At 30.1% G+C, this 16,583-nt stretch overlaps 3 pseudogenes across 1 annotated transcript; all 3 read right to left on the bottom strand.

Moving 5' to 3' along the window:
• Nucleotides 1–1,018: 1,018 nt before the first annotated feature.
• Nucleotides 1,019–2,253, bottom strand: LOC111276239 (UDP-glycosyltransferase 79B2 pseudogene; annotated as a pseudogene).
• Nucleotides 2,254–9,242: 6,989 nt separating this feature from the next.
• LOC111276528 (UDP-glycosyltransferase 79B6 pseudogene) lies at nucleotides 9,243–11,017 on the bottom strand (annotated as a pseudogene). The gene has a single exon (XR_016333693.1). The product of XR_016333693.1 is annotated as a UDP-glycosyltransferase 79B6 pseudogene (transcript).
• A 2,675-nt stretch (nucleotides 11,018–13,692) lies between these two features.
• On the bottom strand, nucleotides 13,693–15,178 carry LOC149511665 (UDP-glycosyltransferase 79B2 pseudogene; annotated as a pseudogene).
• Nucleotides 15,179–16,583: the final 1,405 nt, after the last annotated feature.

Genomic DNA, 16,583 nt, shown 5'->3' with positions numbered 1-16,583 from the left:
ATATTTTTTTATCATTTTATTTAAATTTTTATAATTTATTGATAAATATATTCACTAATATATAATTCTTTTTTGCAAAATCCATCATTTAAAAGATATTAAAAAAATTTGATCATAAATTTTGTTAATTTGTGCTGCAAAATTCTCAACCCATTTCAATTCTTTTTTTTTTTTTTTGTGGGTTCATGACAAGTTTTCGCATTTGATTTTAAAAAACTTAATGTTTCAGAGGTTAATAAAATAGGTATGTAAAAATATGTTTTAATATTTTTAATTATTGTTGTTGTTGAACCGCAGCACGTGTAGAAAACTGCCTAGTTACTTATTATAACTTAAAATTTGTCAAATTTAATATGTAATTTACATTTAAAAATGATCAAATTTATGTAATTTTTATTATAATTGAATAAATATAAAATTATAATAAAAAATTAAGTGAAACAAAATTTCAAACAAACTTTCAATTAATTAAACCAAATAAAAAGAACTCATTCAATATGGCTTTTCTTTTATATTTAGGTTAAATAAGTTTCATAGAGAAGTCATATCTAGAATTTTTAAATTTTATAAACCACATTTAGAGATAACTATTTTGTTGTTATATTAATTTTTTATATCATTTTTAATATACCTTACAGGTGTGTTTGTCATTCTACTTTCAAAATAAAGTTTAAAAATTTCACTAAAACTAGATGAAATACTATTTGTAAGAAATTTTTGTGATTCATGAAAAAAGTTCAGAGAATTTTTTCTTTTATTTTTAATCTTGTTTAAATCATTATGAAATTTTGTTTTTTTAATCGAAACATTAAAAATAATTTAAATGAATATTATAGTTCATATCATATATATTATCTTTTCATTATGGAAATAATTATAAAAAATTGATAATTTGTGATGCTTTGAAAGCGTATAATATTTATAATCGGTACATCAAATATAAGCCTCTTAAATATCAAAATAAAACTTGACGCTAGGAATGGAAAAAGAAGCTGGTCAAGAATTTTTACAAGTCTTGTTCTATATAACTAGGAATACATGGCTACAATCACATACACCTTGGCTTTATTTGAATCATGTCAAAGATTTTTTTTTCTTTTTCTTTTTGCAATTTACACACTATTAGTATTTGACACAAGATCTTGCAAACCTTGGATGAAATTTTTGATATAATCTTCTTGAAGGACTTGATTAGAAAGGATTAGCTTCAGCTTGGCATGATTATCTTTTAATAGACCAGCAATTTGATTGTCCTTGTCCATCACCAACTTGCTGGATTTAGTCAAGTTCTCCTGTTTTCTTGTCTCTCAACTTCAACTGCAACCTTGAATTCCTCTACCATTAATCTGGTGTTCAGCATTGATCTACCAGGTCCAGGATCAATGCAATTTGGCATTCACTGAGCAATGATTCCCACATTGTTCCATAACCACAGTGATTCACAGAACAACCGACTGATGGGTGTCTTGGTATCAATCCTTGTTGAACCCAACCACCATGGACCAACCCTCTTCCTTGAACCCTCTCTTGAAATCCCTCAGGTAATGCTTCTTCAACCGTATTGCATTCCGTGGGTGGTCTTAATGCCAACAGAAATGGTAGCCCAAACAACTCAAATCCAAGAACTAACTCCTGAAACTCATCCTTTTGTAACCTAATCTGGCTTCCAAAAAGGCACAAAACACCATAGAACTTCTCTCAACTTGCTTAGCCAATTAGCCCATTTCTCTTCAAGCTGTAAGCTCTGTGTTTAGGCGAGGCATGTCCTGTTAGTAGAATGGGCTTCCCAAACTATTGAGGATAATAGTCACAAAGAGGTCCCTTAATTTCTCAACAAGTCTCGAAGGCTATGGCCTCACTCTCTTCCATGCTAGTTGCTAGGTGGCTCAGAAATGGCAACAAATCTTCGTTCCTAAGTTTTAGTTTAGCAACCTTGTTGGTTTTACAAAGATAAAGAAAAAAAAAAAAACTCGTACGAATGACCAATGAGAATATGAAATTGAAATGTTGTTCAACTTCTTCATTTAATGCAACTTTCTTAAATACAAAAAACTTTTAACCAAAAACTAGAATGACTACCAGTTATAAGGCATGATCTTACTATTTGCAAGCCATAAACAAAAACTACTAACACACAACTAATTTTGTAAAATTTTGGTCAAACATGGCATATTTAGTTTCACCACTTTTTATGCACATTTCATTCTTCACCACCTATTAGCAGCCCATGTCTACATAATGCAGCTGATAAGGCATTCTTGCAACACTCCTCCTTGCCGCAGTAGCTGCAAAGATCTAGTTTACTTCTTAAAGCTTTAAATCTTGCTTTAGAGAGGGTTTTGGTTAACATATATGCAATTTAATCCTCAGTTCTATAATAAAGCAAACTAACTTCACCTTTTTTTTGCACTTTTCTTAAGAAATATAACTTGATCTTAAAGTGTTTAGTTCTGCCATGAAAAGTAGGATTATTTGATATTAGAATTGTAGCTTGGTTGTCTATATGAATCTGTGCTGGCTCTTTCTCTTCCATGTGCACGTCTGTAAGTATCTTCTTGAGCCAAAGTACTTTATTCACAACTACAGTGGCTGCAACATACTCAGCCTTAGCTGTGTTTTGAGTTATCACTTTTTGCTTCTTTGAGCACCAGAAGAACATTCTTCATCCATAGCTAAAACAAAAACCTGTTATCCTTTTCATGTTATCAACTGAATCGGCCCAATCATTATCAGAATAACTATGGAGTTTAAAATCCTAACAGTAAAAATATTTGATACCATAATTTACTGTGCCTTTAATATATCTGACAATCCTTTTAGTAGCTTAAAAGTGCACTTCATTGGCATAATGCATGAATCGTAAGAGCAAACTCATTGCAAACATAATGTTTAGGTCAGTGGTAAAAAGATACATCAAACAACCAATCAAACTTCTGTATTGATCTTCATCAAGTTTGTTTAATCTATCATCCTTGCTAAATTTCTCCTTCTAATTCATTGGGGTATTTGCACATTTGCAGTCCTTCATATAAAATTTCTTAAGTATTTTTCCAACATATTTCTTTCGGTATATGAAGACTCTATCTTGATTTTGCTTCACATCCATTCTTAAAAAATAAGACATCAAACCAACATCTGTCATCTTAAATACTTTGAGCATTTCGGTCTTAAACTCTTTTATTAGCTCTTCATCACTTCCTGTCACAAGCATGTCATCAATATAAATAGAAACTATGATCATATTCGCATCAATTTCTTTTACATACAATGTAGCTTCACTCAAGTTTTTACCAAAACCAAAACCTAGTAGGTATTTATCAATCCTATTGTACCAGGCCTTGGGAGTTTATTTAAGGTCATACAAGGCCTTTTTTAACAAGTAGACCTTTTCCTTTTGTCCTTTCACTTGAAAACCTTCTAGCTGCTTAACAAAGATCTTTTCATGTAAATAACCATTTAAAAATGTAGATTTTACATGCAATTGGTAGACCTTCCATCCTTTTTATGCTGTCAAGGTAAGAAGTATTCTAATTGTATCAATTTATACTATTGGAGCAAAAGTTTCAGAAAAATCAACTCTAAACACTTGAGCATACCTATTCCATAACTAATTTGGCTTTATATTTGTTTATAGAACCATCTGCATTAAGTTTGGTTCTATAAACCCATTTGACACCTATAGGCCTTTTGTGTTGAGGTTTATCCAGCAACTCCCAAGTGTTATTCATTTCAATCATTCTAAGCTCTTCCTTCATTGCATCAATCCACTTGTCATCCTTTTTTGTCTCTTTAAACTTTGTAGGTTTAAAAATAACAATGTCAAACTTTTCATAAATATCAGACAATGAACTTGTACCTTTGACTGGTGCATCATTTATGTCATTCTCAAGATTTTGCTGAAACTTTGGGTGTTGTTATTTTTGTCATTCATTTTAGTTTCATTGTTTATCCTACATAAACTTAACATCTCTGCTCATAAGAATTTTTTTGTTTTGTGATTAAAAAATTTTATAAACCTTAGATGAGCTGCTATATCCAATAAAGACTCCTGGTTTGCCTTTTTATCGAGTTTGTCTCATTTTACCTATGGCATATAAGAAAAACATAGGCAACCAAAGGTTTTTAGATGCTGTAAGTCTGGCTTATATCTAAACCATGCTTCAAATGGAGTTCTCTTATGTAGAATTTTGGTTGATAGTCTGTTTAGTATAAAGACTACTGTGTTTATAGCTTTTACCTATAATTTCTTTGACAGCTCCTTTTCATATAGTATACACCTTGTCACTTTCATTATAGTTTTGTTTTTCCTTTCATTTACTCCATTCTGCTATGGAGTATATGGTGATATAAGTTAATGTTCAATACCAATTTTTTTGTAAAATTTGTTAAACCTATAAGAAGTATCTTCCTTCCCATTATCTGACCTTATTACTTATATTTTGCAACCACTTTGATTCTTCACTCATACTTTAAATTTTTAAAATACACTAGCAACCTCATATTAGAATTTAACAAAAAATAAATTCAATAGAATATTGTATAATCATCAATAAATACAATATAATACTTATTGCCATTTAAAAATGATGTTTTCTGAGGCCTTCGTACATCTGTGTGAACCAATTAAAGCTTATGTGTTGCTTTTCATGCAATTTAAAGAAAAAAACTTCTAACTTGTTCGTCATATTGACAAGCTACATAATCTACCATATTCTCTTCTAGCAATGACATTCTTTTCATCGGATCGTGTTTTTACATATAAAAAAGTCCAACATAATGAAAATGCTCAAGCCTTTTGTGTCATAATTTTGCATAGCTTATGTTACATGAAAATGCTATTTGCTTCTCTTTCATTAGATTTAGAGTAAAGTTTTTTCTTTTTCTTTTTATCTTAAATGTATCTATGCCTTATGCATTTTTTTATCTTACACCATTTGTCTTCGAATGATATTTTGAAACCCTTTTCAAGTGTTGTCTAACATTAAGCATGTTTTGATCAATGTCAGGCACATATAAAACACCAATAATGTATTTCAAACCTATTTGGCTCTTTATAACCACTGTTCTTTTGCCTTTGATTGTAATGTATTCACCATTTCTAATCTTGACTTTGAAAATGTTAGTTTTATCAAGTTTTTTAAAAAGCTCTTAATCATTTGTCATGTGGTTTGTACAACCACTATCAATAAGCCAATAGTCATTAAAACTGTTGTTCGTTGCAAAGCTTTTTACAATAAACAACTGCTCTTTATAATATTGTTTAGTAGTGATATTTGTTTCTTTTTCATATTTATGTGACTTGCAAATCTTTTTTATGTGCCCAATTTGATCATATTTTTTTGCATTGAATATCTGGTCTCCACTAGCACTTCTTCTGTAATGATTGGTCTTCTTATAGTGTAGATAAGGTGGATAAGTTTTATCCTTATTTTTGTTGTTACCTGCATTATTGCCAGGCTTGTTGTTGTTCTGCTTTCTATTTTTTCCTCATTCTGAATTTTATGCCTTTGCTTGAAAAGCACCATTCATAGAATTCTCTTGTCTCATCATCCTTTTTTACTTTTATGCCTACAATGCATTCATCAACTCTACCAAAGAAATATTTGATTGATCCTTTGACTTTTCTAAAGAAAAAATTTTAGCTTCATATTTCTCAAATAATGTAATCAGAATTTTATGCACAATTCTCTCATAAATTTTTTTTTTATCAAATGGTCTCACCTTATTTATAATACTAAGTAGCTTGTCAACGTACTCTTTGATGGATTTTGACTCTTTCTTTCTTTGCATCTTAAATTTTTTTATTAAAATCAGCATCTGCATATTTTTTATCCTTTTATTGCTTAGGTCTTCCTTTTTGAGATACTCTTAGATCTCTTTTATTGATTGTAGGTTTATGATTCTGGTAAATATTGTGCTTGAAACTACATAATATAAATAAGCTTTTGCTTTTAACTTTCTAGTCCTTTTCTCTTTATGATTCTTGAGCTGAGCAATTGTTGGATTAATAGGTACTGTAAGAATTTCATAGTCATCATTCACTACTTTTTATAGATCCAAAGCATCCAAATAAATTACCATTCTAACAGCCCAAGTGTCACGGACTAAGCTTTCTCTCAACAAGCACTAGCCCGTGTGGCACTTGAATGGACGCTTCCACCCAAGTCAGCCTTCAATAGATCGAGATCTGAACAAATAACCATAAACCATGGTTAGTCTCAAGCATTCACAATAAGGCACAATATATCGAGGTCAATCTCAAGCATACACACAACAAGGCACATTCACATCGAGAAAGAAAGAAACACATCGAGGCAACAATCGGGCATTCAATCGGGGTGAATTTAATATAAACGAGAATCATACATCGGGACCTCCCACCATCACCAGGGTCAGGGGGCAGCCCTTAGTGGGTGGCCTAAGCTCGCATAGCACCCGGTGAGACAGCCCAACACTACGCTGCCGGCTCACCCCCCTAAAGAGCCTTAGAACTTTTAGAGCTATGCTACTAGTAACCGTTACAATGTTTGAAATGGGGACACTTTTCCTAGCACAAGGGATCTACCCAGCCATGGCCCTATACATGGATAGCTCATGGCAACCTAAGTCCCGGTCATGACCATATACAAAGGTGGCTCATGACACCAGGCTTGATGGTTGTCACTATCAAAGATTGGTGGTTCAACTGAGAATGTTTATCTAACTCCATTTGATTAAGGGTTTTGTATGTTACTGTGTTTGTATAGAGGAAACCATTAGAAGTAAATTGAAAACAAGAACTTATTCAACATTTGCAACAAAACATAAATCTGGAAGAGGCAGCGCCCATTGACCAGGAACCTGATTCTTGCATTATTTGCCAGGTAATTAAGAGTGCTTATAGCTAGCATTTTTTAATTAAAGTCTTAATATGATACATATTCGCAAATAATTTTTTAATAATTATACTAATTAATAAATTAATAATTTAAATATTATTTTAAAAAAATTTTAAATTTGACTACCATATTACATATTTTATTATAATTAAAGAATTGTTTATGATATTATACGTAGGTGAATTTAGGGCAGGGGTCGTGGCTTTCCCAAAAAAATTTTTGATACCCTTACAATTATTGTTTTGGCACTGTTTTGATGTTATTATTTTCATTCTTAACTGTTTTCTAATTTAATTTACCATTGATTTGATACTGACTTGTCTCTGATATTATCTCTAAAAAAATTGCCCTTTCACATTTTCAACAACTAAAATTTCCATCAATTATTTTCAGTAATAAAGATGTAGCCCAATGTTTGCTATTTTTAATGAAATTTAGGGCTTAGGTCCTATTATAATAAAAAATTATTCAAAAATTTATCACTTATAAATATAAATTTTATTTAAAATTTTAATAAATTTTATATAATCTTAAATTATAATATAATAATCATAAATGATACAGTTTCGGCTAATAGGAAATTAATTAGGACAACCAACGATCTTTTCTAAAACGAAGGAATAATATTCAATAGTGAACCCGTCATTGTTTTCAATGCAAAATTTGAAAAATCAAGGGGACATTAGATTGGAGTCGTCAGTGTCCTTTGGCCTAACTCTTAATGTGAGCATGTGACTACCACTGTTCACTGAAAAAGAAAAAACGAAGTTCATGTTTTGTCTTGTATCATCGACAATTTAGCATAATTTTATTAGAATCTATATTTTTCATGAAAGATGTTACATATTAACTTCATACATAAGTTATCTTTTTATTTTTAGAGAATTTTGTTATTTATTTCATCGTACAACTCCATAAATTCATTTAATTTTTTTTACTTGTAAATTAAAATTTTACAATTATCTAAACAAATATTTAAATAAAAAAAATTTAATTCCAACAATTATCAATTTAGAAAAAATGAAAAGTTTAATTCATTAAATTAAAAAATGATGAAATCTCTTCTTCTTTCTTATTCAATTATTTTTTTTGTCGATCTATTTAATATTATTGATTTTTTAAAAGCCTTTATAAGAAAACCTTAGAAAAAAATTACCCATTTTTAATTCTTTAGTCGTCATCCAAATTTTGCTCCTATAAAAAACATTCACCGAATTGTAAATATTTTTTGATCATTTTATTTAAATTTTTATAATTTATTGATAAATATATTCACTAATATATAATTTTTTTGGCAAAATCCATCAATTAAAAGATATTAAAAAAATTTGATCATAAATTTGTTAATTTGTGTTGTAAAATTAACGGCGTTAACTTTTTTTTTCAAATAAAATTTCAATTAAATGCAAATAAATATTAAAGAATTGATTGATTATAATAAAAATAATAAATATTTAGATTTTTTTAATTATAATTCAAGAATTTTGTATATCCTTTAACCATTCTTATATATATCAGTTGGATGCTTTATTTTTTCCTTAAAAAAATTAAGAAAAAGGAGGCATGAGATTATATTTGTTATACCCTTTATCCATTCTTATATCAATTGGATGCCTTTTTTTTTTTTTTTTCCTTTTTCAAAAAGGAGACATTATATTATATTTGTTTATTTCCTTTGGCTCAATCCTATAACTAGACATGCAATAATGTGACTACTATTACTCCTACCCAAAAAAAAAAAAAAAAAACCACTTTTTTCTTCTATCTTTAACAATTATTATAATACAATCAATCAAACATAATTTAAAATTATACACATTTAATATTAAATTGACATTTATAAATAGATGATCTTACTACTATTTATAAAAGTAATGAAAATTAAATAAAAAGCAAAAAAGTTCTCTTCTTTATTATTTGTGAGAGAGGACTTGAACCAAAGCTGGTTAATCTAGCCAAAAATTATCTTTTAAGCAAATAATTATTTCATTTAATTATTTCATGTGGTTATATATCGAGCAAATCATTATTATTCTTTCTGTTTTATTTATTTTTTATTTTTTATTTTTTTAGATGTCCTAAAATTATATTCTTATCTAAAATTTTTGTTTTTTTATATTTTAAAATTATTTTTTTTATTTTTTACTTTTTAATATTAAAAATTATGAAATTTTAATTTTAATATTAAATACATTAAAATCAAAACTTTTTTTTTTTATTTCATAAAAATTAATATAACCAAACATTTTGAGACGGAGGGGCTTTTTCAATTACAAGGCAATGTTTCATGCGCTGCGAAAAATTTCGACTTGCAAGAGATTTATTTATTATTATTTTTTTTATAAAAGAGATGGAGGAGATATTAGCATGGAAAATAATAGTATCATTGAGTGGATATAAATCATTCCTTATCACCTACCACTGTAAAATAATTTAGAAATTAATACATATTTTGAAGTAATATCAGACTATGTATCCTAAACAACCAAATACAACAAATTTTCATTTTGAAGCTAAGCGATTCAACATTATGGAAGGAAGAACACCACTTGAAGATGGAGGAAAAAGAATTTAAAGCAAACCCCATGATCCATATTCAACATCACTTACATAATTCAAGATCAGTCTCAAAGGACCTTTACTTTATTATAATCTTGCCTTTATTAAAGTCCTATAAGATTTAAGACTTGGGGAAATTAACATTCTATTTGAGAAGATTTTGCAAATCTCGGATGAAATTGTTGATATATTCTTCTTGAAGATCTCTGTTAGAAAGTAGTTGCTTCAGCTTGGCATGGTTTCTCTTCAAGAGGCTAGCCATTTCATTGTCCTTGTCCATCACCAACTTGATGGCTTTACTCAAGGATTCCTTCGGAATCTGCCTGTTTTTTCCTCTCTCTACTTCAACCGCAATCCTGAGTTCTTCTACCATCAATCTGGTGTTGAGAATTTGATCTGAGATTTCAGGAATCAACACAATTTGACAGTCACTGAACAAAGACTCCCACATTGTTCCATAACCACAGTGATTCACGAAACACCCAATGGATGGGTGCCTTAGTAGCAGCTCTTGAGGAACCCAACCACCATGCACCAAGCCTCTTCCTTGAACCCTCCCCTGAAACCCCTCAGGCAACGCCTCTTCGATCGTTAAGCACCCTTGTGGTGGTTTCAAAGCTACAAGAAATGGTAGCCCAGATAGCTCAAACCCTAGAAGCAATTCTTGGAACTCATCCTTTTCTAACATACTCTGGCTTCCAAATGAGCAGAATACGACAGAACTTGGCTCAAACTTGTTTAGCCAATTAGCCCATTTATCTTCAAGCTGCTGGGTCTGTGTTTCAGGCAAGCAAGGCCCTGACAGCAAAACTGACTTACCAAATCTTTGAGCAACATAATCACAAAATGGCCCCTCAATTTCACGGTAAGTCTTGAAGGCTATGGCATCACTTTCTTTCACGCAAGTTCTTATACGATCCTGAAATGACAACCCAATTCCGAAATCTTCAGCAATAAACAATAGTGCAGCAACCTCTTCAGCTTTGATTCTCACTTTGGAAGAAGGATATCCAGGAGGTAATTGTATCAACTCATCTACACTCATTTCCTTTGCTATTTTCCTGCCGGCTAGGCCGCAGGGCATTGAGGAAACCACTTCATAGCATATGGACTTAATCCCAATTTGGCGAGCCAAGGCTGGAATCCAGTGCCCGAAATCACAGAAAACCATATCAGGTTTTGTAACCTTTAAGACGACTTCAACTTGATCTCGGGTTTGATCCAAGGCAATAGCAAGGTACTTTTGCAGTTCCAGAGGCACATTAGATGTAGATTCAGCCCCTGGAGGGAGGCCATCTACATGGGAAAGAACAAGAGGAAAGAATCGAATCAGGTGTGGGTACTGGTTAAGATGTTCCAACTTTGGCTGTATTCCTTTAGGCAAAAGGAAAGAAACTTTGTGACCTTTCTGAGCAAGCTTGTTTGAGAGATGGATGTAGGGGATGAAATGGCCGAAGGCAAACCATGGAAACAAGGCTATGTGAAGTTTGGAGCAGTCGGATTTGCTCATCTTTTGCTTCTACTGTGTGTTGACTGGCTAACAGAAAATGTTATATACCTGCGTTTATCAGCTTTTCAGTGTATTATTAAAAAAAAAAAATGTTAAGAATAGCCTTGAAATATTTTATATTAAACTTTAAAAATATTTTGTTTGATATTTGATAAATAAAGTAAGTTAATTAATATAATACTTATTTATGATATGATTAATTTTAAATTATGATACATATGAGCAAATAATTTTTTAATAATTATACTAATTAATAAATTAATAATTTAAATATTATTTTAAAAAAATTTAAAATTTAACTACCATATTACATATTTTATTATAATTAAAGAATTGTTTATGATATTATACGTAGGTGAATTTAGGGCAGGGGTCGTGGCTTTCCCAAAAAAAATTTTGATGCCCTTAAAATTATTGTTTTGGCACTGTTTTGATGTTATTATTTTCATTCTTAACCCTTTTCTAATTTAATTTACCATTGATTTGATACTGACTTCGTCTCTGATATTATCTCTAAAAAAATTACCCTTTCACATTTTCAACAACTAAAATTTCCATCAATTATTTTAAGTAATAAAGATGTAGGCCCTATATTTCACAATGTTTGCTATTTTTAATGAAATTTAGGGCTTACGTCCGATTATAATAAAAAAATTATACAAAAATTTATCACTTATAAATATAAATTTTATATAATTTTAAATTATAATTAATTAATTATAATTTAATAATCATAAATGATATACTTTCGGCTAATAGGAAATTAATTAGGACAACCTACGATCAGTTCTAAAACGAAGGAAAAATATTCAAAAGCTAGATTGTTATATCATTTTCAATGCAAAATTTGAAAAATACAAGGGGACATTAGATTGGAGTCGTCAGTGTCCTTTGGCCCAACTCTTCAGTCGGGCATGTGAGTATGTGATTAGGGGTGTAAATGATACATTAGTACTCGCAAGTTATTCGGATTTGATTCAAAAAAAATTCGAATTCGATTCGATTATTGTCGAGTCGAGCTCGAGCTCGAGTAGCTCGACTTATCGATCGAACCGAATTCGAGTATTATTATATCTGACTCGAGTAGCTCGCGAGCCTAATCGAATTTTTATATTTAAATATATTTTTATTATTTTAATTAATAAAATATTTCGAGTCCGAATTCGAGTTCGAGTTCGAGCATGAATAATCGAATTTTTATCGAGTATACGAATCGAGCTTATTTTTACATATTAATCGAGCTTAATCGAGCGAGCTCGAGTAGCTCGAATTCGATCACGAATCGAGCTCGAATTTGAAAAATAAAACTCGATCAAGCTCGAGCCGAGTATCGAGCCTCGAATTGTGAGTTGAGCTCGAGCTCGAGCTTCTCACTACTCGACTCGGCTCGACTCGTTTACAACCTTATATGTGACTACTACTGTTCACTGAAAAAGAAAAAACGAAGTTCACGTTTTGTCTTGTATCATCGACAATTTAGCATAATTTTATTAGAATCTATATTTTTCATGAAAGATGTTACATATTAACTTCATACATAAGTTATCTTTTTATTTTTAGGGAATTTTGTTATTTATTTGATTGTACAACTCCATAAATTGATTTAATTTTTTTTACTTGTAAATTAAAATTTTACAATTATCTAAACAAATATTTAAATAAAAAAGTATTTAATTCCAACATTTACCAATTTAGAAAAAGTGAAAAGTTTAATTCATTAAATTAAAAAACGATGAAATCTCTTCTTCTTTCTTATTCAATTATTTTTTTTGTCGATCTATTTAATATTATTGATTTTTTAAAAGCCTTTATAAGAAAACCTTAAAAAAAAATTACCCATTTTTAATTCTTTAGTCGTCATCCAAATTTTTCTCCTATAAAAAACATTCACCGAATTGTAAATATTTTTTTATCGTTTTATTTAAATTTTTATAATTTATTGATAAATATATTCACTAATATATAATTCTTTTTTGCAAAATCCATCATTTAAAAGATATTAAAAAAATTTGATCATAAATTTGTTAATTTGTGCTGCAAAATTCTCAACCCATTTCAATTCTTTTTTTTTTTTTTTTGGTGGGTTGATGACAAATTTTCACATTTGATTTTAAAAAATTTAATATTTCAGAGGTTAATAAAATAGGTATGTAAAAATATGTTTTAATATTTTTAATTATTGTTGTTGTTGAACCTTAGCACGTGTAGAAAACTGCCTAGTTACTTATTATAACTTAAAATTTGTCAAATTTAATATGTAATTTACATTTATAAATGATCAAATTTATGTAATTTTTATTATAATTGAATAATTATAAAATTGTAATAAAAAATTAAGTGAAACAAAATGTCAAACAAACTTTCAATTAATTAAACCAAATAAAAAGAACTCATTCAATATGGCTTTTCTTTTATTTTTAGGTTAAATAAGTTTCACAGAGAAGTCATATCTAGAATTTTTAAATTTTATAAACCACATTTAGATTTAACTATTTTGTTGTTATATTAATTTTTTATATCATTTTTAATATACCTTACAGGTGTGTTAGTCATTCTACTTTCAAAATAAAGTTTAAAAATTTCACTAAAACTAGATGAAATACTATTTGTAAGGAATTTTTGTGATTCATGAAAAAAGTTCAGAGAATTTTTTCTTTTATTTTTAATCTTGTTTAAATCATTATGAAATTTTGTTTTTTTAATCGAAACATTAAAAATAATTTAAATGAATATTATAGTTCATATCATATATATTATCTTTTCATTATGGAAATAATTATAAAAAATTGATAATCTGTGATGCTTTGAAAGCGTATAATATTTATAATCGGTACATCAAATATAAGCCTCTTAAATATCAAAATAAAACTTGACGCTAGGAATGGAAAAAGAAGCTGGTCAAGAATTTTTACAAGTCTTGTTCTATATAACTACGAATACATGGCTACAATCACTTACACCTTGGCTTTATTTGAATCATGTCAAAGATTTTTTTTTCTTTTTCTTTTTGCAATTTACACACTATTAGTATTTGACACAAGATCTTGCAAACCTTGGATGAAATTTTTGATATATTCTTCTTGAAGGACTTGATCAGAAAGGATTAGCTTCAGCTTGGCATGATTATCTTTTAATAGACCAGCAATTTGATTGTCCTTGTCCATCACCAACTTGCTGGATTTAGTGAAGTTCTCCTGTTTTCTTCTCTCTCAACTTCAACTGCAACCTTGAATTCCTCTACCATTAATCCGGTGTTCAGCATTGATCTACCAGGTCCAGGATCAATACAATTTGGCATTCACTGAGCAATGACTCCCACATTGTTCCATAACCACGGTGATTCACAGAACAACCGACTGATGGGTGTCTTGGTATCAATCCTTGTTCAACCCAACCACCATGGACCAACCCTCTTCCTTGAACCCTCTCTTGAAATCCCTCAGGTAATGCTTCTTCAACCGTATTGCATTCCGTGGGTGGTCTTAATGCCAACAGAAATGGTAGCCCAAACAACTCAAATGCAAGAACTAACTCCTGAAACTCATCCTTTTGTAACCTAATCTGGCTTCCAAAAAGGCACAAAACACCATAGAACTTCTCTCAAACTTGCTTAGCCAATTAGCCCATTTCTCTTCAAGCTGTAAGCTCTGTGTTTAGGCGAGGCATGTCCTGTTAGTAGAATGGGCTTCCCAAACTATTGAGGATAATAGTCACAAAGAGGTCCCTTAATTTCTCAACAAGTCTTGAAGGCTATGGCCTTACTCTCTTCCATGCTAGTTGCTAGGTGGCTCAGAAATGGCAACAAATCTTCGTTCCTAAGTTTTAGTTTAGCAACCTTGTTGGTTTTACAAAGACAAAGAAAAAAAAAAAAACTCGTACGAATGACCAATGAGAATATGAAATTGAAATGTTGTTCAACTTCTTCATTTAATGCAACTTTCTTAAATACAAAAAACTTTTAACCAAAAACTAGAATGACTACCAGTTATAAGGCATGATCTTACTATTTGCAAGCCATAAATAAAAACTACTAACACACAACTAATTTTGTAAAATTTTGGTCAAACATGGCATATTTAGTTTCACCACTTTTTATGCACATTTCATTCTTCACCACCTATTAGCAGCCCATGTCTACATAATGCAGCTGATAAGGCATTCTTGCAATACTCCTCCTTGCCGCAGTAGCTGCAAAGACCTAGTTTACTTCTTAAAGCTTTAAATCTTGCTTTAGAGAGGGCTTTGGTTAACATATATGCAATTTAATCCTCAGTTCTATAATAAAGCAAATTAACTTCACCTTTTTTTTGCACTTTTCTTAAGAAATATAACTTGATCTTAAAGTGTTTAGTTCTGCCATGAAAAATAGGATTATTTGATATTAGAATTGTAGCTTGGTTGTCTATATGAATCTGTGCTGGCTTTTTCTCTTCCATGTGCAAATCTGTAAGTATCTTCTTGAGCCAAAGTACTTGATTCACAACTACAGTGGCTGTAACATACTCAACTTTAGTTGTGCTTTGAGTTATCACTTCTTGCTTCTTTGAGCACCGGGAGAACATTCTTCATCCATAGCTAAAACAAAAACCTGTTATCCTTTTCATGTTATCAACTGAATCGGCCCAATCATTATCAGAATAACTATGGAGTTTAAAATCTTGATAGTAAAAATATTTGATACCATAATTTACTATGCCTTTAATATATTTGACAATCTTTTTAGTAGCTTAAAAGTGCACTTCATTGGCATAATGCATGAATCATAAGAGCAAACTCACTGCAAACATAATGTTTAGGTCAGTGGTAGGAAGATACATCAAACAACCAATCAAACTTCTGTATTGATCTTCATCAAGTTTGCTTGTTCCATCATCCTTGCTAAATTTCTCCTTCTAATTCATTGGGGTATTTGCACATTTGCAGTCCTTCATATAAAATTTCTTAAGTATTTTCCCAACATATTTCTTTTGGTATATGAAGACTCCATCTTGATTTTACTTCACTTCCATTCTTAAAAAATAAGACATCAAACCAACATCTGTCATCTTAAATACTTTGAGCATTTTAGTCTGAAACTCTTTTATTAGCTCTTTATCACTTCTTATCACAAGCATGTCATCAATATAAATAAAAACTATAATCATATTTGCATCAATTTCTTTTACATACAATGTAGGTTTTTACCAAAACCAAAACCTAGTAGGTATTTATCAATCCTATTGTACCAGGCCTTGGGAGCTTATTTAAGGCCATACAAGGCTTTTTTTAACAAGTAGACCTTTTTTTTTTGTCTTTTCACTTGGAAACCTTCTAGCTGCTTAACAAAGATCTTTTCATGTAAATAACCATTTAAAAATGTAGATTTTACATCCAATTGGTAAACCTTCCATCCCTTTTATGCTGTCAAGGTAAGAAGTATTCTAATTGTATCAATTTATGCTATTGGAGCAAAAGTTTAAGAGAAATCAACTCTATACACTTGAGCATACCTTTTCATAACTAATTTGGCTTTATATTTGTTTATAGAACCATCTGCATTAAGTTTGGTTCTATAAACCCATTTGACACTTATAGGCCTTTTGTGTTGAGGTCTATCCAGCAACTCCCAAGTGTTATTCATTTCAATCATTCTAAGC

The sequence above is a fragment of the Durio zibethinus genome, chromosome 25 (assembly GCF_047325235.1).
Source record: "Durio zibethinus cultivar Kanyao isolate XHJ-2024 chromosome 25, ASM4732523v1, whole genome shotgun sequence".
NCBI lineage: Eukaryota > Viridiplantae > Streptophyta > Magnoliopsida > Malvales > Malvaceae > Durio > Durio zibethinus.
This window is presented reverse-complemented; position numbering and strand designations above follow the sequence as displayed.